We start from the raw sequence: 26,292 nt of genomic DNA, 5'->3' as shown, positions 1-26,292 counted from the left end.
CATACTTGGCAGAAAACAGCAAACATGCTGGTGCAGAGTGCTTGCCCAGGAGAGTGCAGAGGATGGCCAGCTTTCCTAGAAATTTATGGACACTGGTGAGATTTTGGACTTCATTCTAAAGGAAAAAGGAAGTCATTAGAAGGGTTTGAGCAGGAAAGTGACATGAGCTGATACATTTTTAAAAGAGCACTCTGGCTGAGCCTGCACCGCGGAGAGCAAGAGCAGAAGCGGGAAGACCGCTCAGGTGGCGCCTGTCATAATCTGGGCGAGAGGTGATGACAGTCGGGGCTAGGACAGCAATGTAGGGGAGACGAGAGGACACTGTGAGCAACATATGTGGAAGAAGAGAGGCAAATAAATTCCCTACTGGACTGTGAGGTGGAGGAGAATCAGGATGGCTCCAAGGTTTTACTTCCAGCTGGGTGGAGAACATTGGGGAAGGGCCAGGTTTCAGGGGCAGAATCAAAAGTTAAGGTTTGGACATGTTAACTTTGAGATGCCTATGGGACATACAAATAGAAAGTCTGAGTAGGCAGCTGACATAGAAATCTGAAGTTAAAGGAAGAGGTCAAGTGCTGTAAGTATACATTTTGGAAATATCTAGCTTTGGAACTTGTCTGGGGTAAGGAGCCTGGAGAACTAGTGCACTGAGGTTTATTATGTGACTTGACTTCTGACCTTCAATCTTCTGTAGAGGAAATTAAACAAGTCTCCCCTGGCTGAGATCCCCCTCACCCCCTGCTGTGCCTTCCCTGGTAAGTCTCTGGAAGCTTCCTGAAAGCAGAGACCATCTTACTTAGCTTCCTATACCTTACACTGCGGAGCATGTACCTGGCACATCAGAGGTCAAAAATCATTGTTGAATTGGATTAGCAAACCATTTACCAAGTACCTACTATATGTCCAGGGCTGTGCCTCCTACCGTGTGATATTACTAGTGGTATAAGGCACCAGTGGGGAGTAAGTGTCATTCTACGATCAGCGGGTAGAGAACCTGAGAGACCATCTGTTAGAGTGAGGGATGCACCAATAGTCAGGGCCCCGGGGTCCAGTCTTGTCTCTGCTACTCTGTGATGTCAGGTAAGTCATCCCACCTCTGGGCTCAGCTTCCACATCTGTAAAACGATCTGGTCTGATCATCTCTAAGATTCCTTGTGGGGCTAAATTCCAGCCTCACCAAATTGAGCACTACATGGAGGCTGGAGAGCTTGAGCTGGGCCCGGACATTTGTTTCACGCTCACATCTATTTCAAATGAGATGAATTCAGAAAAGAAGACACTCGATATCTGCTCTTTTGCCCACTTATTTTTTTTACAGCTCTTGGTGTCATCTTTAAAAGAAAAGGAAAGTGAAATATGTGTATTCATTTCATTCAAACGAATATAGTTCATTTTCATATATATGGCTAACAATAGCTAAAATTGATCAAATATCTGTGGTATATGCTGTGGATTGTAAATACTTGAAATAGATGATCTCATTTAATGCTCATAATAGTGCTATGGGTGCAGTTGTCTGCTTTGTGCACAGAGGAGGAAACTGAGGCTGACTATATACTATATCTTTGCTAAGGCAAACCTCAAAAATCAACCAGCTAACCAACAAACTCACACCAACTTAATGTTCTACCCAGACTACATAATTTTAACCTTGAAAATCTCAAAGAAAGTCAATATGACTTAGATTTAAACTTTAAAGCAATTGAAATAGTTTATTAACTAGCTAGAATTTTAAGATAAATTTACCTTGAAGGATATTGCATTTAAAGGAAAAGATTTCCTCAAAACCTCAGGACACCTTGGAAAATTCTTTGGGGATTGAATGGAATTTTCTCAAACAAGTATGCACAATTCCAGATATGCCATCTTGTTTTTTGTTGTAATCCCACCTACTCAGAGATAACTAATATTAGCATTTAGAGCACATCCTTCTAGAATTGTCTGTGGTATTCAAATTTTTTGTACTCTTTTAGCTACCTAGAAGTACCTTTTTTCGACCCAGGCTTGTGCCCTCAGAGTGTGTGACAGAGAAGAGAAGGCCTTTCTCTCTTGCCCAGTTGGTAAAAACGGAGTTTCACATGGCAGTGAGGAGAGGGAGTCATGGCTCTTGTAATTTTCCGATATGATGGCGCTTGCGTGGAGGCACCATCTGTTTGCAGGGCAGCTCTGAGGGCTGGACATCTGATTTCAATAAGCCTGGAGAGTGGTTCCATCCTTCAGCACATTAGTAGGCAGGCACATCTGCTCTATTTCCACACTCCAGAAGCCAACGGAAAGTTGGTCTCGTGGAGCCTGTGGTCCGGCTTGACAAGAGAAGACAGTAGTTGCTGTTGGATCTGGTCCAATCCCTGTGGAGGTCAGGCTTTGACCCAGGCCCTTTTGGAGCTAAGAGGCCAGGCTAGTATTGTTCTTTATCATTAGTTGTGTTGTCTCAGTTAGAAAAAAAAAAATCTATGAAGTCTGGATGCAGAATTCTCAAGTCTGGAATTCCTCCCACGTATGGAAAACAAGACTCACTCAAGGAAACAATGTCACTGTGTTTGTCACCCACATCCTTTGGGATCTGACCACGGAGAATAATTTGCGCTTTATCTGAGCACTCTTCACCTGGGACTGTCAAGGAGCTGCCACCCAGCGGAGCCCATCAGGAGACCCCAGTCAGGTGACTCTGTGGCTGCAGAGCCAACCCTTGGCGCTCGCTGTATAACTGGAAATGCATCCGTGCCACTGGCAGGAGCCCCGTGTTCTCTGTGATCTCTGGATAATTATCAGCAATAAGATGTTTTATTTAACAATATTGAGACAATGAGCATAATAACATCAACACGTTAATTACTTCAATGTTAATAAGGGGAGCCCCCCTTCATCTTCAGACAGCATGCATTTTGGTGGAGTAAACAGATAAGCCTGTACCGGCTCCAGGAGTCATTAAGTGGGCACACTGGTCCGCACCTTTCCCTCCCACAAAGGGGGGCTTCTCCCCTGTCCCCCATGGCAGCTGCCTTCTCTCTTCTCTGGGCTTTCTATCCTCTCTGGAGGCCTAGGATCATGGTGCAGCTGGGCCATAGGGAGCCTTTGTGTGAATTAGCAGAGGGTGCCCTTTGCTCAGGCAGATGCAGCCCCGTGCCAGTGGGATGGCTGCGTAAGCAGAGTCCCCACTCAGCCCCGTGGCTAGACACCCTACACAGGGCACAACCTGCACAACCACACCAGAGACTGCCCACAGCCCCTCCACTGATGACTTGCCCAGGGTCCCCTGCGGACTTTCTCACTGACTCACAGCACCCAGGCCCGGACCCTCAGATTACTGCACATTACCAGAAGGGGCAGTAGACACCCTGGGGACCCAAGGCAGTGTCAGGAAAGGCACAGGGAGGGGGATGTAGCTTCTCTGCAGGGCAAGAACTCCACGTCCATCCCCCTTTCCTGCATTATTGGGGGCGGCTCATTGGTGCCAACCTCCTTCCCCACCGCTTCTGTGATCTCCGGCTACCCTCTCCTTCGTGGTCTCCCCTGAACACACAGCACTGACCAACGCAACGGCTCCAGGAGCAGCACCTCCTCCCCACCCCGGCAGCCCCCCTGCTGGCCTCCCACCTACACACGCTCTGGCAGGCCTCTCTCCCTCAGTGCATCCCCTGCCACCCTCAGCGTGCAGCCTGAGGATCCAGATGTGAATCCGACACTAGGTGTTAGAAGCTGGTAATGCTGCCCTGATCACCTTTGGTTTTGCTGTCAATGGAAGCCTCCTGGAGACTCACTGTCAACCCAAGTGGTGGAGCCTGGAGTGCGGCTAGGGCAGATAATTTTGGGGTGGCTTCACAGGACCCCTTGAATCATGCATGTTCGTGCCCAGCTTTCACAGCGAATCCTCACTGGGAGGCTTCCTGGTGTCACCCAGCTTTCAGATCAGATTGGAGGTCCAGGTAGTATGAACTTCCATGGCACAGCGGGTGCTGCCCCAGTGGGGGCCAACTGTGGTAGCCACTGGGTCCTGCCCAGGAACCGGAAGGGAGCAGCCGGAAAGCAAATCTCTCCATCTCCACTGCCCAGCTTCTTTTCTGAACCAGACCCCACGGCTGGTCTCTTCCTTTGGGATTCTCCATCTCACAGTCCTGCCTGCCTTCCTCACATGCACCTGCACCACCAGCCACAGCCTCTGTCTGTTCTCCCGTGTTCTGCATGCACAGCAGACATCACAGGTGTGTGTGCACACACCATGCAAACGTGCCCTAGAAACAAAGGTGCTTCCCCTGCAAATCCTGTCTCCGGGATGCCCGCCCATCCTTGCTTTCTGCCAGTCTTTGTAAGGACTCAGAACTCACTTTTTCTTCCGGCAACTCTCCTCAGAGAATTGGCAAGTGGGGCTGCAACGGGAGCAGCATCGGTTGTTTTAGAAACTTGACTAAGTCATACATATGGTGAACTCTGACCTCCACTCACTCAGTGGCACCATCCCCAAATCCCCTTCAGCCCCTGGTTCTTGTGCCCTGAGCAGCCCAAGTTATGTTAAGGAAGCACAATGTCAGCCCAGCATCCTCAGCCAGACTCCGAATTCCTGAGGGGTCAAAGCCTGACTTGAAATCTGCCCAGCCAAGTGTCTCATACAGTGCTGGGCCGGCGTGGGTGGTTGATAAAATATCATTAGATGGCAGGGGGGTGACGAAGACCACAAGAATGGGCTCTTTCTTGCTTGCTACTTGCTTGCTATTAACTTGCTGGGATGTCCTGGATGCCAGGAGAAGCCAGATGGCCCAGGGTCTGAAGTAAACAGCCCTAACTGGGAATAGGCTCTTCAGGGAGTTCTTCAGGAAGGGGATCAGGCATTTGGCTAAAAGGGCAGGGTCTGTGCTACCCACAGCTAGGAAGCAGGCAGAATATATAGAGCCCATGGTGTGTCGGTAAAATCGGCTCTCCAAGGGGAGAGGAGTCTTGATTTGTAGCCCCTGCTGCTTTCTATGGTGTGAATACTCCCACCACGGCCAACCGGAAACTACCAGCATGACCTCACTGAGTGTGAGCCAGGAAGAGAAGCTTACTGGGGAGCAGGTGTGAGCGTGTTGTAAGCCAGCCCCAGCCACACCACTGATCGAAGTATTTTCCTGGACAGGGAAAGAGGACTGTCCTTTCTCTTGGGTGCATCTCCCCTTCTCCCCCTGCCTACTTTGCAGATCTCAAACGAATCTCAAATGCCTTCCTGCGGGAATCCTTCCTGCCCTGCTAAGGTACCTTCTCTAATGGCATGTGAATCTCTTACCAGAGTAGAAACTCCCATTCCTTTGTGTGACTGTTGGTCACTGTCTTCCTGGCTAGTCTATGAGCCCTGCAAGGGAGGGAACTGTGTGCAATTGTTGTGCCCCCTTGGATCACTGGTGCCCAGCACAGTGCCTGGCACAAAGTTACTGCTTAATAAACAGCAGGGGACAAATGAAAGATAGAAATGAGCTGAGGCCTGACCTAGGCTTTGCTCAAAGCACTGTGATTTTACACAAGGCATTTCATCCTCTAGCCTTTTGGGTTTCTTTCCTCCTTTTTTTTCCCATTAATATATATATCACATTACAACATATATCATATATTTCATAGATATGAAATATTGATATATTTATAATGTGATATATATAGGATATATGTTGTGTATATATATATATACACGAAGTTATATACAAAGTTATATACAGACCGCAAGACATTTATTTTTTATTTTTTTTAAGATTTTTATTTATTTACTGAGAGAGAGAGAGAATGATAGAGAGAGAGCATGAGAGGGAGGAGCGTCAGAGGAAGAAGCAGACTCCCTGCTGAGCAGGGAGCCCGATGTGGGACTCGATCCTGGGACTCCAGGATCATGACCTGAGCTGAAGGCAGTCGCTTAACCAACTGAGCCACCCAGGCGCCCAAGACTGCGAGACTTTTAGAAGGGTAGTGCAATTTTCAAATGTTTGCAGCCACCTCAGCGATGTGCCCACTTTTTTTGTGCTGTGTGTGTGATGTATGTATGTGTCTATATGTGTTCACATGTGTGTGCATGCCTGCATGTGTCTGAGAGAGAGAGAAAGAGAGAGGAAGGGGAGAAGAAAATCTTACAATGAAATATTTTTGTTTCCTTTCCATGTCAAAGGCCACTGGGTCATAGAAGAATCCATCTGACAGCCAGTCCTGTGGTATTAGATTCATCTCTGTCATTCTTTTACCAAAAGGCTAAAAGCTTCATTGGAATTAAAAGGGTACTAAGAAGTGCCAATCAGCTCATAAGCGCCTGTGAGCAGGACTCAGTCATAAGCGTCCCTGCTGCCCACAAAAGCCCAGAACAGCACAGTGCACACAGCGAGAGCTCAGGGATGGACACCTGCTGAATACTTAGCTTTGAGATAGACCTCACTTTGGTAGTAAGAATTAGTCTTCATTACCAATTTTGGTGGGAACAAAATTCCCTCCATGTTGACATGTTTGCTTAGGGGACACGTGGATAGAAACATCTTCAGAACATTTTACTAGTTTTGGTAGTTTTGATAATAAATGAGACAACTTATAATTTACTTCTCCCCGGAGTCTAAGAAACATAGAAGACGCTTGTCTCTGGGATTTCTTTTCTGTCCAGGTCCAACACATTCTGGCAAAGCCAATGGCAAAAGCTAAGTTCGGGGCTACTTTTCCCTTTGTTGGTTGCTGAATACATTCTTTTCAGGGGCCAAGCCTCCCTTGCTTTTGTGACCATCCCAGGAATGAGAGGTGAGAGTCAGGTAGGACCACATCCAGGCCCCTGGTAGGAATGGAAGGGGGCTGTTCTGTCTGTGCCTAGCGTGACATTGCCTTTCCACGGGACAAAGCCATGTGGAGGCAGTGAGGAGTGGATCCCAATCTGTGGGAGTGACTTTTTAGCTGGCTGCAAATGCCCTGTGGCAGGAACAGACCCTGAGAAGTGGGGAGAGCTGTCCCAGCCTAAATTCTGGAATAGGGCTTAGGAACCCAGGTTGTTCCTGTGTATAGAAGCTGGACCCGAGGACAGGGTTGGTGGAGGAACTAGTGTAGGGAAAACTGGTTGTGATTATGATAACAACAGCGCTAAACTCCTTGAGGCTTATGTGCCAGGTGCTCTGTTAGCCATTTTGTAAGCGTTACTACCTCCATCTTACAGATGGTTTTCCTGAGGCTCACACTACAAATGACTGGTAAATCACGGTGACACCATGACACTGACCTTCTGTCTTCCTTGTCTAGGGATTTAAACTCCATTCCCTCTCTCTCTCTCACTGTACAAAGACCTTAAGCTCTAAAATATTTCCATGACTGATACCTGACATTTAACTTTCCATGACTTTAATAATTCAATGAGAATATCTGCTGTTTGAGGGGAGCCTGGGTGGTTCAGTCGGTCAAGTATCTGCCTTCAGCTCAGGTCATGATCTTAGGGTCCTGGGTTCAAGCCCTGCATTGGGCTTTCTGCTCAGCAGAGAGTCCGCTTCTCCCTCTGCCCCTCCCCACCCTGCTTGTGCTCTCTCTCAAATAAATAAATAAATAAATAGATAGATAAATAAATAAATAAATAAATAAAATTCTTTTTAAAAAAGAATATCTGCTGTTTGAACAGGTTTTATGTGCCAAACACTGTGGTTACATACATTCTTTCACTTAACCACTACTTTATAAAGGAGGTATTATTATTATTATTGCAATTTTACAGTTGAGGAAACTGAGAATCAAAGGGAGTTTATATGATGTATTTAAAATCACACAAGCAAAATAAATAAAGTGGGAATCAGTAGGAAGCCTACACAATCAGCAGGAAGGAAGGCCCAAGGCCAGCCTTTTGCTTGCTCTGTTGTCTGTGAGTGGTTGGATGCCTTCTGATGGAGAGAATATGATGGCTGCTAAAAGCATTTGCACCTAGGATAAGCATCAGTCTGAGCCCTCATCAACCATGTATTTCTTAGTATGATGAACGGTCAGAGGTCACCTATTGATGGAGAAGCTTGAAAGCATCAAAACTCTATATACCAGGAAGGGGACCTAAAGAGGGAAGGGGACCCCAGTGACAAGTTGGCAGACAGGTTCTCTGAGGGGGGCAGGGAAGGGAGGGTCACTCAGCTGTTTCATGACTTCTGAGGCGATGTGACAGACAACCTCATCACCTTCGCCCTACAAGGCAGCTATGAGACCACGTCTGTGGGGAAATACATATTTCTATTGACTGAGCCCGGGCTAAATTAGACATTAGTGTAATGCGACACATCTGAATTTCATCACCATTACATCATCCTTTAGACCTTGTAAACGTTCATAATGATATTTTTGGTAGGCTGGGATAAGCTGTCTCCATCTGAGGTGTATTACTTTAAACCTACACTTAACAGACTAATAGAACGAGGTGTTGGCCAGCTAATCCCCTGTAGTCATACCCTCAGAAGTATCCAGGCAGCAAAAGGAACCAGAGTTATGAGTAAGTGTCCTGAAGTGGCCCCGAGGGCACGGACCCTGACCATGCTGTGTCACTCGGAGGAGATGGTGGGACGACCAGAGCTGTGTATTTGGAACCAAGCATTCTCCTCCCATGGGAGACTCCACAATCCACGACCTTGGAATCCTGAGACTTTGGAAAATGATCCATGGTCTGAACCGACCCCCCACCCCTGCCTCAAGAACTGGACATCCACACCCTTATTGTGAGGTGGCACAGGGGGCTGATCTGGGGATGCGGAGAACATCTACTCATCACCTGCCATGTGCTAAACACAGACTATACATCATCACATGTGACATTAGGGGAATTACTTTTCTTAACTGAAGCGTAGGACCAATGTGTGACACAGAAGACTATCTTGGAACCACGATTTGCATAATTATCTCATGTAGTACCAACTCAACACAGGCCAGTGTGTCTGTTCAGGACCCAGTCTATGCTGTGCGGGATGCTTGATTTCACCCCTCACTGGCCTTCCCAGTGCTCTAGGTCCTACTCAGCCCCTCCCTGGGCTCCTGGAAAATGATGGCAGAAGACCCCCCAGTTCCTTCTCCAGGAATGACCCGTGGCCCTTCAGAATGAGCTGACCCAGAGATTTTCCCCTGCAGTTGGCCACTCTTCCCTCCCTCTATCCTGGGCTCTGCTCCCGACCAGAACCAACTGGAGCTCAGATTTCGCCCCTTACTCCTGTTTGTCTCCCGTCCACCTCCCTTCCCCGACCCCTCGCTTTAGTCACACATCTCAGAGCCCTCCAGCCTTGCTCTTTGTCCTACTGAATATTAAAGTTCACATCCAGCTCTGGTCTACAACAGCTCCCCTGTACATTTACCAGAGGAAGCCAAAGCCTCCAGAGCCCTGCTCTATCTGGGGCCCCCTAGCTAAAGGGGACTCCACAAACTTGTAGTGCAGCGCATGTCACGCCTCCTCCAGGAAGCCTTCCCTGAAATGCAGGATCCCACCGATGTCCTTTCCTAACCTTCTGTCATAATGCATGTCTGTGCCATACTTATCAACTTCATTCATTCAACAAACACTGATTGAGCTCCTATTAAGTGATGTGCACTTGATGATCACAACAAAGTTCTTGCCCTCATCCTTACATTCCTGTGGAGGAAGCAGATAATACAGAAGCAAATACTAGAATTACTAGAATTAACTACTGTGAAATAAATAAAGCACGGTAGGGGACTGCAGCCTATTGGTGGCAAGGTTTGGTAGGGGGTAAAATAGATATTTTAAATTAGGGTAATCAAGGGGCACCTGGGTGGCTCAGTCAGTTAAGCATCTGCCTGTGGCTGGGGTCAGGACCCTGGGATCGAGCCCCATGTCGGGCTCCCTGCCCAGTAGGGAGCCTGTTTCTCCCTCTGCCTGCTACTACCCCTGCTTGTGCTCTCTCTCTCTCTCTCTCTCTCTCTCTCTGTCAAATAAATAAATAAATAAAATCTTTTAAAAAGAGTAAATTAAGGCAATTAAGAGATGACATCTGAGCAGACCTAAATGATAAAAAGTGAACCATGCAAAGAAGATCTGCGGGCAGAAGTTATCCAAATATAGAGAATAGCAAGTGCAAAGGCCCTGAGGCAGTAACCAGATTAGTGTGCTGAAGACAGCAAGAAGATCAGTGTGGCTGCCACACAGCAGACAAGGAAAGGGGTGATGCAGGATGTCGGAGAGAGGGTCTGGGTCCAGACCATATGAAGGCAGGGTTTTTCCCAGTAGGGTTTCAGTCCTACTGACATTTTGAGCCAGATAATTCCTTATTGTGGGGGACCATCCTGTGCACAGTAGGATGTTTAGCTGCATCCCAGGACTCCATCCACTAGACACCAGTGTCACCAACCCCACTCTCCCCTGTGAACAATTAAAATTTATCTCCAGATGTTGTCAAATGTCCCCTGGGGGGAAATCACTCCCAATTAAGAACCACTGAAATAAGGCCATGGCAAGACAATGGATTTGAGTCCATGATGGGAAGCCATTGGAAGGTTGAGGCCTGGGAAATAACGTGATTGACATCTTTATTTTTTTTTAAGATTTTATTTATTTGTTTTAGAGAGAGAGAGAGAGAGCATGAGCAGGGGGAGGGGCAGAGGGAGAGAATCTCAAGCAGACTCCCCACCGAGGGCAGAGCCCAATGTGGGGCTCCAGCCTATGACCCAGAGACCATGACCTAAACCGAAACCAAGAGTGGGATGCTTAACCAACTGAGCCACCCAGGCACCCCAGGATTGACATCTTTAAAAGGGCGCTCTCTTGGGGCACCTGGGTGGCTCAGTTGGTTAAGCGTCTGCCTTCAGCTCAAGTCGTGATCCCAGAGCTCAGGGATCGAGCCCCGCATTGGGCTCTCTGCTCAGTGGAGAGCCTGCTTCTCCCTCTGTCTCTCGCCTCTCATCCCGCTCATGCTCACTCTCCCCCCACCCCATTCTCTCCTTTCTCTCAAATAAATAAATAAAATCTTCAAAAAACAAATAAAATAAAAGGGCGCTCTGACCGCAGCTGGGCTGGAAGGCTGTGGGGGAAGAAGAGTGGAGGCAGGGGGCTGCATGAAGAGGTTCCTGTAGTAGTCTGGGGGAGAGGTGATAGCGGTCTGGACCAGGCGGTGGCGGGATGGTGAGCAGTGATTGGATCCAGAATTTATGTTGAAATCAAGACTTGCTGGTGGATGGAAAATGAAAGGTGACAAGGAAGATAGAATCAAGGATGATTTCTAGATTTGGGGTCTGGACAACTGTAGGGATAATGATGTCATTATCTAAAATGGGGAAGACTAAAGTAAGACCTAAATTTGTGATATCCAGGAGGATGTGACAGTAGCCCCATAAGAGCCGGGAGCCCAGGGGAGAGGTCTGCATTGGAAACAGACACCTAGAAGTGGTATTTAACGCCTGGGGTAGATGAGATATCTAGGAAGAGAGTGATACAGAAAGGGAAGGAGACTGGCCTGAGCTCCAGGGCACTCCAACATTTAGAGTCAGGAGAAGGCAAAGCCAGCCAAGGTGACAGAGAAGGGAGTAGGGACATGAGAGGCATGTGACCTGGTAACTCCATATCCGCCTCCTCCTGTCCATGGCCTGGTCACCGAACAGTCGGGCAGCTCCTTAGGCATATCCACTTGTGTTCAGTGTCAACGACCCCTACAAAACCAGGTTGGGGCAAGCAAACAACTCAGCAGAAGTCACCATGTTTAATCCTTCCTAAGAAGTGCTATTAGTCCCATTTTCAGTGGACGAAACTGATAATCAGAGAGGTACAGTAAGTCACCATCGATCACATGTGTTTTTAGCCCCACTCCTGGACCTTGAACCCTGGAGAGTCTGATTCCACATTCACACCTTTTCCACAGTGCCCTTGGCCTCTTGCATTAGGGGCCCGCTCCATGCCTGGCACAGGCTCTGTCCGCATTGTGGCAGGAACAGCTCATTTCTGCCCAGGCTTCTGTGAAATGCTTTCCCGTCTGCTGCTGCATTCGGTATGGGCAGCAGGGAGCTGGGATCACTCACTCACGCAGGGCAAGTGACTGTCAGGGGCCCCCACCCAACCAAGGGCAGAGCCAGGTGCTGGTACCGGGAGTCTCGCGTTCCTTTTATAAGCCTCTCGCCTTACGTTTTATACCCACAGCCAAGGTGCTTCCCCCAGCTGGCAACCGTATTCAAAGCAGCCCTATCCGGTACACAGGGGCAATATCATCACTCTCATTTTATCAGATTAAGACTCGGAGGCTCGGAGAGGTTACAGAGTTAGGAGAAGGCTGAGCCAAGGGGAAATCCCTGGTATCCCAGTATTACTGAGGAGAAATAAGTAGCCCTGTCCAACTTAACCATTTCTTCTTCCTTATATAACAGCTCTCCCATCCCCTAAAAGAAATAAACTACAGACAGGTTTGTGGAATTTTCCCAAGCACGAGTTTGCCAGTGAGAATTCTGTAATAGGTCCATAATCATTTCAGAAGCTGAAATGATTAGGACGTGGACATTCTGTGTACGGTGCCAATTTGAATTCTTATTTTGCTTAACTGTAAAGATCCTTTAAAAAGAACCTTTGAAACGTAGTTTTGCTTTATTAAGCCCTCCACTTCCTGACATGTCCTGCTCTGTTTCAGAAAAATTCAAAACAACAACACTTGAAAGCCCTTCCCTCCTCCCCGCTCAAGTATTTTCTTTCATTTCCAAGATTCAGAGATGCTGACACGTGGGCGTGAAGTCTGGAGTCAGGCTTTGGTGTCTGACCTCCTCAAAAATGAAAAGGAAAACATTTCTGGGTGTTCACACTTTCCCCAGCAAAGGACAGACACAACACTCTTGAACCCAGATGAAAAGAAAGGTAATTCATTTCATGCCTAAGAAACATTCTTGGTGGTGCGTCATGTTCTGGGACAATTGATTCCATTTGTCATTGCAAGTTTTAGAAAGGGTGGAAATACACTCTTCCCCCCCTCCTCCTTTGGGCACAGAAAAAGTCAGCATTTGTTTTTTCCTTAAAAATAAAAACAACAACAAAACCAGGTGCAACGGTGATGTATTAAAACAGCCTCCGGGCTGCTTTGCTTGCCTCCCCCTCAACTCCAGTGCTTGGCTCAATATAACCCACCTGCTTGGGGGAAGGGAGCTGGGTTTGATGCACAAACGTCCCTCTGTTATAAACGTTAGTTACAACGTGCAACTGACCCAGTGACATTAATTTTATAGGGAATAGCAGAATGGGTGGTGGAGAGGAGAGAAGAATACTCTTACAGAGATGAAAATTATCCCTGGAACCAGGTCCTTTTTTCCCCCTTCGGCTCCACTGCCCTGAAACCTCAAACAGAGATGTCTTAAGTGCCCAGAAAGGAGTGTTAAATCTTTGGTCTGGACAGGAACTCAGCATTTGAGGCGATGTCACTAATAATCCTCTTTGAGTCTTTGTGGTGAAAATGGGGCCCAGTGGGAAGGCATTTTATGAGGAGAGAGCTGGAATGAGCCCCAGGGGAGCATGGAGAAACACAGATGAGGGGGGAAGGCGACAATTCCACTTGAACAAAGAGGCAGGCAGTTTGTCATCACTGATCTGTCCTCAGGGGCTGCACTAGCTAGGCTCTCAAGAAAATTGGGACATGTCACCTTTGTGGCCCCAACCTAGAATCTTGGTGTGGGTCACTCATGTGTCCTCCGCTGAGAAGGGAAGGTCTAGGGTCAGTGACAGATTGTGGTCCGGGGTGAGGGCTGGAGTTAGCATTAGGGTTTGGTTTGCCTGAAGGTGGCCGCTCCAGTGTCCACATGAGGAGGCTTTAAGCTGTTTATACCAGGAGAGAAAGTTACCCGTCCCCACACCCCCGCATCGGGGCAGCCTGGAGCCTCGCTCATGAGAAAATGTTAGGCTCTCTGCTCTGGGCAGGAACTTCTTTAGAATTTTGACAATGTCAACATTTTAATGGCATCTTAGCTCTGCGGCCCTTATAAAAATATACGAAAGGGGAAAGATGTGATTTGTGGGAACAGAAGCTCCTTCCAGAGTCACTGCACCCACACTAGGACCAAAACAGTTATCCTGGTCACACGGCCGGGCAAGGTGGTGATACCCCTCTGACAGTTCCTGGTGACAGAGAAGGATGCCTTGTGCCCCTCAGACAATGATGTCATGGTCCCGAGTGGGGAACAGAATCACAGGAAGGTGGCTCTGCAAGCATGAAATGGGAGAAAGGTGATATAGAAGGTGGGAATGAAGACAGGAGATGATTGTTGCTGTCTCTTTGCTTGGTTTGCCAGAGAAACAGAAAAACCCAGGGATAATCACATTTAGGGAAGTCATAGTGCTGATGAGGTTGAGGAGTGATAAAGAAGGAGGAGGAGGAGGAGGTGGTGGAGGAGGAAGGAGAAGACAGATGCTAATAGCAGCTCTCACTTACAGAGGGCCCCTTTGGTGGCAGGCACCTCATACGTCTCTGTCATTTAATCTACACAATGGTCCTATGAGGATGGAATCCATGTGACCTCACAGAGGACAGTGATGCTGTGCAAACCTAGGTCACCCAAATCACACACGTGGGAATCGCAGAGCTGGGACTGAACTCCAAATTTGTCTGGCTTTGGAGCTATGCCATTTCCTAAACCATGCTGTCGTCTATACCAGTAGCTTTTAACCTTTTTCGATGACTCACGGTGAAAAAATTCATTTTCCATCATGATCCAGTTTGCACATATGAGTATGGGTAAGCACATATACAACTAAAACAAAAGTTTCGTGAATACTTTCCCGTTGCCACGTGTGATGAATTCTGGCTTTTAAAATTTTATTCTACTCTCTTGCATTGAGAGAGAGAGAGAGAAAGAGAGAGAGAGAGTTATACCACTAAATTGGTTTCACATCCCCCGAATGGGTCTCAATCTGTACTTTGAAAAACATTTTCCTTTTCTCTACTCTATGGCAGTTGATTTGAAATGTTTTTCAACTTCCTGCTTGATCTTGCTGGATGCAGGGCAGCATCTTTGCTTCTGAGGCATGCTGCTAATTATGTACTCTGGACCATCCCTCTGGTTGGAGGGGTCATCATTAATCAAATATTTCAGAAATTACAAATATCTGACAAAGCCGTTTGCTTGGAAAAGAGTCAGTCCAGGAAACCATCCAGAAAACATAACCGCTGATCTAAGGCACCAACTAATACAATATTTTAAAAGCAGTTGATGCATGCTTGCAGAAGAAACTCTTTTCTCTGCTTTTAGAACCTAAAGGACTCATCTTTTCTCATGGGGCAATCAATGCATGCTCGCCATCTCACAATAATGCCAAAGGAAAAGAAACACACAAGGTGTCGTGGGGAATCCATCCACCCACCAGCAAGAGTAGTGTTGCCTATCTCAGTTTTTCGTGAGTACACCTAGGATCTGAAATTAGACTGCTTTTTAGGGGAGTGTGCATGTCTCCACCCTGGTTTAGGATTTTGGGGACAATTCTGTTTCAACAGCTAGGGACAGTGATAGGATTGGTTGAATCAGATTTAGGTCATGGAAAGTGAAGTCCAGATCAGATGGCTCAGCGCGAGTCAGCCCCGACGAGCCGTGGACTCAGTGACTTCACTCCAAGCAATGTGCACACTAATTGAGAAAACATGTTCCTGTGATAGCCTCATGCAAAAATCCAGATTTACGAATTTTTTTTTTATTCCTAAGAATTCCTTGAATATTTGCCGTGCGTGTCTATACAGCCTCCTGGAGTACTTTTCCTTCTTCCTGAGTAGAGTTGTGTTTTTCTGCTGTGGCCCGGGTCAGGTTTTTAAAAGGGTGGGAGGCTCTGTCTCCTGACAGAGAACAAGTGGGCACATGGCCACAGGCCTTGGGGAGAAGGAGGAGGAGGGCAGGAGAGGAGAAAGAAACCGACACCTTCTGTCCCTTTCCTGGGGCAGAAAAAACAACTGAGATCCAAGTCCTTGAAAAGCAACCGTCCACAGGGCTCAGCAAGGGACCCCTCTCCTTCATGCTTGTGGTCCTTCATTCTGAAGGCCTCCTGGCTGGCCCACCCCCCGCCCCTCAGCATTAGGAGCAGAGCTCAGGCTTCCGGGACACTCGCTGCATTGCAGGTTCTGGGCTAAGTTTGGGCTTTCCAGCATTCTCTTCTCTCACCTCACGACTGCCCTCTGAGATCGGCATTAGGATTTCTTTTTACAGATGAGGAAACTGAGGCATACAGGGATTAAGGAAAGCGGTCATAGAATCAAGAAGAGGTGGAGCATGGATCTGAAGCGAGTGCTGTCTGATTTTGTGCCAGGGTGTCTTCTAACCAACCCTGCCCACCTGCAGGACACACCGCCTCCAGGAAGCCTCCCTGGAGTGCACCACATCATTCAGACCTCTCCCTTCCTGTGGCTCTTAGAGCCACTGCATTAGTGCTTCTTCCACTTGTCCCCCTTCTGATGATGCTCTCCACTGCTCCAAGTGTGTTAAATCTAAACTAGAAGATAAACCTGCAGACAGATTCTGTTTGGTCTGCACGTATGTTTTGAAAGTGAAGAAACTACACATGCAGGCTCCAAGTTTTGATTTTTCTGGAAAAGTTGGAAGATCTGGCCACACTGGGCCCGTCGTCCTGCAGAGCGACAGAGAGCCTGTCCCCTTTCGATGGGGCACACTCTCTGTAGTTTACTGTGGTCCCCACTGGCCTCTGGACATACTCCACTTACATTATCCGATGAGCCTGAAAAGTCATTTTAATTTTGACTCCTGAGCAATCTCCTTGGGTGGGATCATGACTTATATTTATCATGAACCACTCCCCTCACCCCAGCGCCCAGTTCCCTGGCTAGTACATTAATAAAGACGCTAATTTGGGAGAAGGAAAATCAATCCAGTGGCCTGATATCCGGGGGACCTACCTCCCCCAGTGGGGTGGGGACTGTCCCCCCCCCTTTAACCGCAGGTTATATGTGGTTTAGCAATAGCTGCTCAGCCATAGACCCTGGGCACAGGGAGCACAACTGCTCTGCCATCATAGAAAATCCGCTTCCTCCTTCCTTCTTCTCTGGGAAACTTGATAAGATACATAAAATCCTGAAGACACAAGTGGTTGGACGAGGAGGCGTTGGCATGTGGGGTAAGGAACCAAAAACACTCTTAAAGCTGCCAGTACAAATGGCCATTCTCAAAAAATGCCTTATTTAGAGAGCACTGCATAACATCGCTGAAGTAAAAGTCTGAGGAGAAGTTTTCTGCTGGAAGAAAATCACAGGAGACTCTCCGCGTGTCTTTTTTTACCCGGGTATTATGAGGCAAAGATCATTCAGAAGTGAAGCGTTTGGCTAAAATTCTATCAAAATGAGAATATTAATTACAGAAGGTCCAAATATAGGTGGGTAAATTCCTAGAGAAGCCTTCAATGCTACCAAAAGATTTCTTCTCCCAATGCGGCGAAGTTTTATATACGCAGAGATATAAAAAGTGCAAAGATGAGATCGTGGGATCTGAAGTGGAAAAGCATGAAGGGAGGACCTCCCCAGACTGAGGGAGAACACGAGGAAGGGAAACTCACGGAGGGCCCCCTGAGTGCCAGGCCTGCGCTGGTGTGTGTCCCCCTTACCACGTACGACAGCCCAACGGAGACAGGTACTACTGTTACTCCTGTTTCACAGAAGAGGAACCCATACGAGAGATGCCCTCCTGCTGGGTGGTCACCCCCTTCCCCTCAGTCACCTAGTCCCGTATCTGTTGGGCAGTGAGAGCCCAGCACGGCTCCAACTTCAAAATCACTGTCCAAAGGGGACCCTGCCTCCTCTGGCATCTCCCACACACCTCAGGGAGTCCACATCTGGTTATTGACAAGGATGCGATAGATGGTGGCCCAGTGTCTCCCAGCCAGATGTGCTCGGGGCCAAACACAGGACGGCAATTCACCAGACTGGAATGTGAGTCACTTCAACTGTGCCTCAGACCCACAGTGATGAGGAGGTGACACAGGACTTCCCTCAGCCCCCAACCCAGGCTGAGCTCTCATGGCTTCTACCAGACAGTCGGTCCTCCTCGGGCTCACTTAGGAACAGCATGAAGAATGCAGACACATGATAATGTCACCAACCCTGGCTACTTGAGGGAACAGCCAAAGGAAACGGGATGGGAAAATCAGCCCATCTGTACCAAAGAGCAAATACTTTGTGGTTATTGGGAAACGAGTCCGGTAGTCGTGGACTGTAACTGCCCTGGATGTGGAATGGCTTCTGTGTGAAGCTGGGGCCGTTTTCACTCCCGCTGACTTGGGAGCCAGGTCCTTGCACTTGCGGGCTCCCCACCTGCAAAAGCCACCACAGGCGGTGCCAACACGTCTCCGTCTGCTTAGTCTCATGGTCACTTCTCAGAGAAACCCTAACTGTCTGCCTCTGACTAATACTACCACGAATGAAAAGCCTCTCCGCACGTGAAGGAGGTTGGCCCAACTCTTGGGCAATTTAAAAAGCACTGTTGCTAGCCCCACCTGACAGATTGTGTCATCAGACCATACTGAGCCTCATTAGGGAATCTCCTTAAGTCTCCAGTGTCCTTTTCTCCCCACTCATTAGGAATCAACTCTGAACGCTGCCAGCCCTCCGGCTTCAGTGGTTTTCTCTCTCCTGCTACTTTGGGCGTGCATAGTGGACAGATGTTTCTACAATACCCTCCAAAGACAGCATTCATCTTGGCCCTTGGCACTAGGAATAATCAGCTGCTTCCATATTTTGTCCTACGGTGAGAGTTTGGGCAGGGTTAAGGATAACACGAGCTGTTCGCCTTGAGAATAAATCCAGTGCCACAAGAACCATCTCTCCCTCATAACCCTGCTCGCTGACTTTTTTCAATCAAATGTCCCATTTTGATTCCCATTTATTCTCACAGCTTGGGCACAGTTGTATTAATTTGATATCAACATGTCCCCATGTTGATTTAAGTGCTGGCAGTGCTGGAGAGAGTTCTGCTTCCTCATTCTCTCACTCAGGGAAGGGACCTCCCGGTGCCAGAGTGTGATCCATTTGGCAAAGGAGGGAAGGATTCCCTCCCAGGGCTGTGGACACCTGGGTCAAGCAGTCTGCCTGTGTTTTTAAGAGCATATGGCAGAGAAGGAAAGCTGCTATGCTGTAATACCACCTGTCCCTCCCCCCGACTCTTTCTGATTTTCTTTTGATATGGGTCATTTGTAGTCACGCTCCACTAACAAAAGGCAAAGAGGGATGCCTGGCAGGACCACGGCACTGGGGTTCCTGCCAGTGGCCTCCTGGAGCCTGATAGTCATGGATCTGAAACTCCATTTCAATGATGAAATAATTGATGCCCTGACAGTAGGGCCTAGAAGAAAGGTCCTTATTGGTAATTTCCAAAGGAGGTTTTGACTGGGAAGAGTATTATCCTTTTAATAGGTATTTAGCCATGTATGGGGGGCAAGGGGTGCACTTTTGGTTATCACCATGCCTTCTGGCACTTAGTAGGCAAAGTAGGGGTATTAAACTTCCTGCATTATTTAAGTAGGTCACACTTAACCAAGAACTGTCCCCAAATGCCAAGAGCTCCATTTGGAAACACTATTAATTCGATACAATAGTCCTATAGATTGGAAAAGTAAAGCCTGAGAAGTTGCTCAGTGACTTGCTCAAGGTCACAAAGATTTTTTTTCTTTCTCCTGTCTCTCAACTCAGGAAACTACCATGGAACATTTGCCCAAAGTACAGCAAAAAAGGTCAAGAGATCATCTCAATGTTTGAATCCAATTCCTACTATGGCATTGTCTGAAGCCAGTGGTCTATAGAGGCTCCTCAAAAACATGTAAGCAGCCAAAAGAAGAATAATGAAAACATTAGGAAGCATGAGAAACTTTTCTTTATTGTATGTTATTATTCTGGTCATTATTCCGGTCTTGGCCAATCACTGTGGCTGAAGGTCTATCCTCCTTGGCTCCAAGGCTCCTCCTTGGCTCCTTAGCTCCAAGGACGGGCAATGCCATCCTCATGCACCAACCGAAAGGCCAACGCCTGGGTTTCTCCAGCTGCATTTCTGCCTCAGGGCCATCCTGGTGTTACTGCTCTTTGGAGTCAGGATGTGAACCTTTTGCCCACTGTCAAGAAGCAAGGTCCCTAGGAATGGGTTGGGGAGGCGTCTTCCATCTACATTTATTTGCCTGATGGCACCATATGCTGTTCTGTGAAACTGGTCCAACACAGAGTTGATTTCTCAAGACAGGCTAAGCCTGAGAGCTGACGGTTTAGCTGATGGTTTGCAAGATCAGATCAGAGGTGCCACTCAAAGAAAGAGAAACCCTCTGGGAACAGGGGTTGTTTGCTTAGAGATACCCAGAGATTTTAAGTGAATCCTCAGCAAACCTTCCATTATTTGCTGCCAGCAAAGGTCTCCAAAGCCTGCTCAGGACCCCGAAGTCCCTCCAAGTTCTTCCTGGGAGAAGATAAATGGCTGGGCGTCTGGTCCCTTGTCTTGCACTGATGTCTGCTTGGGGGCACAGTGGGGAAGAGCAGTGGCCCGTCTCCTTGTAATTTCTCTGCAGCTCCAATGCAGCTGCTGTTGCAACAGGGCATTCAGTGAAGGTGCTGCAGTAGTGCTCAGCACTTGTTTCAAAGTGAAGAGGTGAGATTTTCTCATCAATTTAATCTCAGCAATGATGAGAAACTTCCCTCAGGCTCCAGCCCTGCCCTGCCATGCCCTACCCTCCCTGCTGATGTCGGCAGCTGGGGCCCCCTTCCTGGCCACGGCACAACTTTCTCCATGGAAGAAGAGTGTCAAGCCAAGCCTCCCTCTGGGCCGCTCGCTGGGGGGAGACGTGGGGTGGCAAGAGGAGGAGGCAAGGACCTCATTCTCTTGAGAAAGACTGAGGGGACCGAAAGAGCCACCAAGACCGGGATGGCGTCCTGAATGGACCCAGTTTCCCCGATTCGCTGGCAGGCCTGGGCTGCTTCAGGGTAAGATGGCTGCCCAGGGAAGGCGTGGCACTAGCAGCCGGTTATAGATCCTCCCAGGTGCTCCTACAGTCCCATCAGGACACGGATCCCCATGACCCAGAGGCCTGGTTTCCCATTTGTGGTGCCTCCTAACATTTTCCCCTTCAAGGCTGCCCTTTTTTTCACCTGCATAAAAATGCTGGGAAAAGGAGGAGGGGTTTGGCAGCACGTGACCTTAACCCCACTCCCTCCAAGACCCAAGCAGGAGAAACACGCACTTCTTCTGTGAGTCAATGTGGGCAGCGCCGGTCCCAGCCCCCAGACCACTCCTCCCCACCATCGCCGCCCAGTCAGGCAGTCCCCTCTGAACCCCCGGGAACACTGCCCATCGCAGATTGACATTTGGGTTGCCCAGGCTGACATACGACTTATTCCAGAATAAGACCCACAGAAGGCGCCTATCCAGATCTAATGTAGCCTTTCCTCTGCAGAGGGAGAAAGTTTCAGACATTCGGTAAACAAACAAACAAACAAACAAACAAAACCAAAAAACAAAACTGTGAACACTGCACAGGAGGGACCCAACTGCGGCTGCCCTTTCTGCTCTGCTCCGAGGGGCAAGCATTCCCCTCCAGCAGCTGAACCGACAGCTTCAAGAGTCTGAAGACCCCGCAAAGATGTCACTGGTGGGCCTTCCACCGCTGGGTCTGAATTTGCAGAATGCATCTGGCCATGCACGTGTAGGGGAGGAGGGGGCTGGCACCGGCAGCGGGTGTGCCCAGACGATGGAGCCAGGACAATTAATCAAGTGCCTTTTCTCCAGGATTCCCATTGGCCTTGGATGACATGGGGCAGAGACACCCAGGAGAGCACTATTTTGGTTTCCGGCTGGGAACGTGCGCTAAGTTTTCCTTAAAACTCACAGCACCCAAAAGGCTTTGCTGTAATACACTTTAATGCATGAAACACCCATAAATTATCCTTCAAACTGTTACAACTTCCAACCTGGAACAACTTGGAAAAACCAGCCTAGCAAGCAGGATCCTTTTTACTCTCTCAAGTCACAAGGGAAGAGAAAGTTCAAGCAGAAAACACCTTCCACGAGAATCTCAGAGATTTTTTTTGAAAGAAGGAGCGCTGTAATCAAACAGAGCTAAGCCACTTGTTTATGCTGGCTCAAAGATGCCGCTTCCCGACCCCGGGTCCTCTTTCTGCTTCCCCTCGGTCCTTGCCGCCTGGACCCAAGGCGCTGCCCGCCCCACCCCTCCACGCCAGCTTCTCCTACACCTGGCAGCAGACCGCTGGAGGTGAGGCGTGTGACCCAGGGTAGCAGGGCTGAGCCTTGGCGACCTCGGTCCAGCGCCGCTCCTTGGAGGTCCCCGGGTGCGTCGAGTCCCGGGGCCCTCACTCGGGTCTCCCAGCCCTCCAGCAATGCGCAGAGGAGCCCGAAAACCCTTACTCGGTTCCCTGCACCACTTCTAGCGCGCTCTGCGGGGTTCGTCCCCTTACCTGGGGGCGGAGTAGCACTTTCCAGACTCGGCGCGCACACCAGCCCCGGCGCGCTGCGCCCTGGCCCTCCGCAGTGCAGACCACCATTCCTCCGCCCCGGCGCGCCCGCAGCCTGCGCATCCCTCTCCCTAAGCTCTTTCGCGCTCCCTCGCTTGCGCGCTGTCCCCTTCCGGCCCTCGAACTAGCAGTCCCTGGCATCGCCGTACGGCTACTGCAAGCTCCAGGACTTCGAGCCATCGGGAGACCGGGAACTCCGCGACCAAGGAGAGAGAGAGAGAGAGAGAGAGAGAGCGCTGCTCCCCTCGACTCGCCCGCCTGCCCAGGCTCCCGCGCTCCCGCACCCATTCGGGACGCTCCTCTCACGGCTGCACCTCAGCCCGCGGGAGCCCCGGGGGTGCCCGGAGATCTCGCCAGACCTGGATCCATGCACTCTCTCCCAGGGAGCCCAGCCGCGCTAGCCCGCGCCCCCGCCCGCGCTGCGCCCCTCTCGGGGCTCGGCTCGGGGCAGCCTGACTCACCGCTGCGCTCCCCTCCGGCTCCCAGCGCTCTCTGCTGTGCAGGAGCGCCGAGCTGCTCTAACACAAGCTTCTTGAATTCTTAGCCCCTCCTCCCGGACTCCTGAGTCACTCACTCCAAATCCTTCCCCCCACTGCAACCCTCCCCAGCCCGGGCCCCGCACCTGCTCTGGTGGGCGGAGGTGCCCGGCTGTAGGGGGTCTTGCGTGCTAGAGGTCCATCGCTCCCGGGAGGGCTGGCTCGACACAGCCGGGGAAGGGTTTAAACCTCCTGATGTCAAAGGGAAACGCACTGGGGTCGGAGGGGCAGCGCGGGCAAATCCTGGACGGGGATTTTCTGGGGCACCAGGCGGGGTGCGGGCTCTGGACGCCGTTGGGCGGGCAGGCCGTTGTGGGCGCAGTTGTCCGGAGCTCCCCGCACCTCCCCACCCTTGCCTCGCGCGTCGCCTGCAGCCAGCGCTCCGGGGGTCCGCCCGACGTCACACTCGGTGCCCAAGGCTTTGGCTGCCTCTGCTCCTAGCAGCGAGAGAGAAGAGCTTAGAGAGCTTTCGGCCTGGGACGCCACCCATCGCCCCAGGAGAAAAGAGCACCCAGGGGAGCTTGGCGAGATGCAGGTGCCGGGGCTCCTTCAATTCGGGGGAAGGCGGCTCTGAGAACCCGAACCAGCTAAAAGGCCCCCGGGCAGGAGCGAGTTGGTGTGGGGATAAGGGCTAGAGTACTTAAGACTCAGGGCTTTAACTTAAGGGCCTGGGTTCCAGAAGCTTCCTTGCTGGGGTCGCAGACCCCTCTGAAATTATACGCGAATTTGTATGTCTGTGTTCAATGTGTGCATTTTTCTGGGTAGAGGGTCTGCAGCTTTCTTCAGTTTTGCAAGAGTTTTGTCACTCTAAACTGATCTGGGCAGAAAGAGCCTGGTGCCCTGCCCTAGGCCCTAAACAAATTCCTTTTTATCTTCACAGTGCAGACTTCAAGTGAAGCTGGATCTCTGGGCTGTTTTTCCAGGATTTCTTGGGTTCCTGGATTCAGAGCCTGACAGGAAAGCTCCTCTGGATCCGCGGCCCACCCCGGCCCCAAACTAGCAAGGCAGATTTTTCACCATTGATTGTAATGTTCTGGGGGATCCATTGGTCTTTGAAAATTCACACCCCAACTCCCTCAGGGGTGGAGCGCTTCAGATGTCTTCATGTCTTCCTTCAATACATTGTATGCTGAACCCCCTACCCTGTTTCTGATGCCACAAGGAGGAACAGATGTGGGGAGAGAGACAGAGAGAGGCAGAGACTCCCTTTATGATGAAACCATGCCTGCACAATTCAGGTGAAGGTCACCTTCAGGTACTGGGATTTAGGGAGACACAGGGGTGGACTTCCTGTTATCAGTCCAAGAGTGGCCCTTTACCCCCAGTGCAAGTCACTTGAGCAAAGTCAGGATCTGCTTAGGCACTTCCGACCCCCTTGAGACATATTGACCTGAGCTCCTCTTCCCTTCAGTGTGCACCTTTGCCCTGATACCGAAGTTCACTCCATTGATGCATACTGAGAAAGATGAGGTAGGAAGAAAGCCCCAGAATTGAAAGTCAGCCTTCGCTTTTGGATGACCTCGTTATTTCCCAGCAGAGGCTCTTCCGCTTCTGAGTTGTTCAGATACACACTGGGGGCTGAACACACTTCGGGGGTGGGGGCTGACAACTGGGGGACACCATAAATGGCCTTTCTGCAGGGGTAGCATCCAAGTCCAGGTGATGCATGAGGAAATTTAGCATTGTCAAATAAACAAAGGGGTTTCCAGGCAATAGGACAAATTCATTCATTGATCATGTCACGTAGAAACTTGTCTGAAAGCACCAGCCCTAAGTCTTACCTAATAGATGCCTGAGAATTTAGGGATGAAGTTGAAAATTTTAGAATAACAGAGAATTTGGTTGTTGAACGCAGAGCTTTTGTATGCAAACTTGTGGCATCACCCAGAAGGACAAAAGGATTTGGGGCACTTATGGTTCTCTTTCATGTGGTGTGTAAGAGGGAAATTTAAAATGATGTAAGCAGAATATAAGCCTAAATGCCCCACCCCCCAAATTGTTGATTATGTTCTGATGGCACATGTTGGTTTAATAAGAGCTCTTGCCATCCCTGACTAGCTCCGTTTCTGTCCCTGAACTTTAAGGATCTCAAGTAAAAAAGAACATGTAAATGATAGACAAACAAACAAACACTCTGGGAGATTACTTATTGAGCACCTACTGTGTGCCAGGCACTGTGAGACGGCTATTGTCCCTGATCAGAGAGCTTGTCCTCTTGTGGGTGCTGGATTATTAGGCCCTACCTGTGTTTATCCCAGTCTGCCCAGGTCCTTGCACAGGTCCTGGCACACAGTAGGTGCTCAATAAATGCTCGCTGAATCCAACTGTGTGGTCAGAGCCATCTGTGGCTGTCAGACAACACGTTCACACTGTAGTGGTTTCTGGCAGGTTGCCGATCAGGCCGGCCTTGGCCCAGAAGCCACAGCCAGGTGTGTCTTCTCTTACCTCTTCCACTTGCAGGAAGGGCCCCCGAGGAAATGTCTTTGTCCTGGGTCACTGAGACAAGGACTTTATGGGAATGCCAAACAGCTGAGGGGACAGCGGGCGGAAGGAACGATGCAGACAAGCAGAGGATAAGAATGTTTTTCCGTACTAGATTTTCTCGAAAGAGCTTTTTATCTAGGGTATCAAAATAACCAGCAGCTGATGCATTTGCTGCCTCGGAGGACAGATTGTGGCGTGTGAAGCAATTGTTATTTCTGAGGCTTCGGGAAGCCTGCAGCCATCGAGTGCCTCATCCACAGCAACACTCAGCTGAGCACAAAGCTCCTGCCTCTCCCTTGCTTCGTTCCAGAAGCCAGGACAAAGTGCACATGCTATTTAAAACACCAGGAGGCTCGGCAGCGATCTGCCAGCAGTGATGGAACCGCCAGATCTGCTCGCAATACGTGGGGAACAGAAATATTGTCCCAGTTGCTGGGGGAAGTGGTAGGTAGCTCCAGCTCCAAGTCGGTTTTTTTTTTTCTTTTTTCCTTCCTTCTAATCAGAGCGGAGAAAAACTTCAGGGGAGAAAACGTTTTATAATGCTTACTGAGACGACATGGCCAAGGAACCAGAGATGATCACCCCTGCTGCCTCCTGGACACAGGGGCCCCGGGAGGACGAGGGCTCCGCCAAGTACAAAGGACCAGGGTCAGGGCCAGAACTTGGCTCTGGCTTTCTACCACCCTCTCTGAAAGAGGCTGAGGGAGAGACCTCTGCCCCCCGCCCTAGTGGGTAGGCTGGTGTGCAAGCAAAGGCAGGCCAGGGTGTGGACAAGAGTCAGGGGCTCCCTCTTCTCTTGCGGGGGGCATCCCTGCCTGCTCCGGGGGGGGGGGGGCCGCCCCTGGTGTCTCTGGGATCTTCAGTTTCTG

The 26,292-nt window shown here is 49.6% G+C and overlaps 1 protein-coding gene and 1 long non-coding RNA gene across 3 annotated transcripts in view; one reads left to right on the top strand and one right to left on the bottom strand.

Annotated features, from left to right (window-relative positions):
* NGF (nerve growth factor) overlaps positions 1 to 22,883 on the bottom strand; it is a 52,266-nt gene extending 29,383 nt beyond the window's left edge. Inside the window, exon 1 of the mRNA XM_025872630.2 lies at positions 22,865 to 22,883. The gene's annotated coding sequence lies outside the window, so the exon portion shown is untranslated. The remainder of the gene's footprint in view (positions 1 to 22,864) is intronic.
* On the top strand, positions 14,462 to 19,761 carry LOC141373342 (uncharacterized). Of its 2 annotated transcripts, XR_012379222.1 has the most exons (3): positions 14,462 to 14,645; positions 18,480 to 18,645; positions 19,587 to 19,761. It is a non-coding gene; the product is annotated as an uncharacterized lncRNA (long non-coding RNA). The 2 variants fall into 2 exon arrangements; XR_012379221.1 differs by lacking the exon at positions 18,480 to 18,645.
* Positions 22,884 to 26,292: the final 3,409 nt, after the last annotated feature.

This window comes from Callorhinus ursinus, unplaced genomic scaffold (genome assembly GCF_003265705.2).
Source record: "Callorhinus ursinus isolate GAN/ISIS: 27379988/994484 unplaced genomic scaffold, GSC_fseal_2.0 scaffold9, whole genome shotgun sequence".
Lineage (NCBI taxonomy): Eukaryota > Metazoa > Chordata > Mammalia > Carnivora > Otariidae > Callorhinus > Callorhinus ursinus.
The sequence above is the reverse complement of the archived record's forward strand: the minus strand, read 5'-3'. Positions and strand labels throughout refer to the sequence as shown.